The following is a 2192-nucleotide window of genomic DNA, read 5'->3' as shown; positions in this document are numbered from 1 at the left end:
TAGGTTTTACTTGATAATTTTACAACTCATACTGAGTTACATAATAGAACTTATCACTTTTAAAATAATTACTTTTAACACTCTTGTTATGAAAACTAAATAATAACTCTGACACTAAATAGTCTTATATATCCAACAGTCTTATTCAGTAACTTCTTGTAAATTGTAACATCAGTTGATAAGCATAAATTTTTAGATAATTTGGATGTATCAGGTGTTTGGGAATTAAAATATGTGAGACTCAGTAAAGTTGAACTTGTTTGTTTTAGTTCTCCATTTTTCCACAGAATGGTAGAGGGAAAATGAAAGTATAAAAGATATAATCGCAAAATGTGAGAGGAAAGAAAAAGTAGTGTGTAGAAAAAATAACATTACAGAAAATGGACAAATGTTTAGTGCTGAACACAGAAGCCATGTACAAATAAGAAGGCTTTCAGAACAACATAAATCAGTCATTGATGAATAAAGTCCGAAAATGAACAATCAGTTTTAAAGATAAAGAAATTAATGATGTCCCATTTGATCATGTAAATTAGTAAATAAAAGAAGATGCTTAGCTTTCAGAAACTAAAATAATGAATTTCATAACCCCTCCAAAAAAGCAGAAACTTGGAGTAAGAGAAATTCCAATCTTCCTGAGGATCCAAAGAAAACTATCTACATTTGATGACAGATCAGAAGTATTGGAGGAACCTTAACATTTTTCAGACCTTTATATTGTTGATGGATATGGTAATGCTTATAAGATGAGGAGTCTGGAGCAAAAGAAATTGGAGAGGAAGAAGAAAGAGTTTCAGAAGATGAAATTGGCCGTTGTGTGTGTAGTTTAATTATTGTAGTATTGTTGACGTCATCTTTCTCAAAACCTCTATGTTTTTCTCATTATGTGAGGATTGTTACATCATAGTGTCTGGTAGTTTGTAGAAAGTTTGAGGCTTCAGTTAGAAAATGTATAAATATAGGCAACCAAGTGAGTGCAAGAAAAGTTCAGTCAGAAGATAAAAAAAATTAGTTAATGAAAGAAAACATGAAGTTAGCCAGCGAGTGAGTGATTAGTCTGAATGGGTGAATTCTATCATGTGTTTCACGGGTGTATTGTAACAACAGAGATAGGAAAAATAATTTCTCTTGTCTATTGGGTTCTAAAGTAACTGAACCAGCCTGTGTGGACTTTTGATGAAAAAAAATGAGAATTATTTAAAGCTCTGGTTAGTGAAAGTGAAGTTGGACTGTGTGATTGTTAGTTTAGCTCTAAAGGGGAATATTTAAAGTGAGTTTCACAGTTGAACAGAGATAAGGAGAATAATTTGTCTTGTCAAAGTGTGTTTTAAAGTAATTGAACCCACCTGTGTGGACTTTGACAAAAAGGAAACAATTATTTAAAGTTCAAAATATAACTATGGTAACCCATGAGATAACGTAAGTGAATTATTGTGTTAAAGGAGAGAAAAATAATTCATCTTGTCAATTGGATTCTAAAGTAATTGAATCATCCTGTGTGGAATTTTGACAAGATAATTATTTAGTTTTAGATAAAACTGTGGTATCCTATAGTGTAAAGAATTTTTGTACATACATTTGACTTGTTTTGAATATATTGTTTCAAAACAAGTGGATTGTGTGCTGCCTGTTTATTGTTCGAATTTATTGCTAAAAAATCACAGACACCTACTGTAAAGAATCCCATTCCACATATATAAAATCCTGACAAAGATTTAAAGATTTAAGCAAAGCTGTCCCACTTACTAAGTTTAACTAAACAAAAATGTTTCCATTGACATTTCATGAACTAAACTATCTTCTCTTATAAATGTTTGTTAAATAGGTATAACAATGAGAAGAATTAAGTTTAATTCAATATTTATGCTACAGTTTTTATGCCCCCCCATTTTCATGTGTTCTACTCATTTTCCTCTTTATTTAGATAAGACAGAAGTAGACATTTGACATTTTCTATATTAGAAAAAGTGTTTAAATGTAACAATTTCCACCAAACTGTGGAACAGTCTTACCCATCAGGATAACAGAAGAAAACACAGAGATACAGCATCAGTGTTAATCTGACACTAGATCTAAATAAGTCTAAGTTCTACGTGGTGCATTTTGACCCATATGATCTACATTTATTGAACTTTGAAGAGTAAATAATTGTAATCCTGTTGCCCATTAAACTTTAACCTGTTTCTTGTTAG

This window comes from Limulus polyphemus, unplaced genomic scaffold (assembly GCF_000517525.1).
Source record: "Limulus polyphemus unplaced genomic scaffold, Limulus_polyphemus-2.1.2 Scaffold10169, whole genome shotgun sequence".
NCBI classification, from domain to species: domain Eukaryota; kingdom Metazoa; phylum Arthropoda; class Merostomata; order Xiphosura; family Limulidae; genus Limulus; species Limulus polyphemus.
This window is presented reverse-complemented; position numbering follows the sequence as displayed.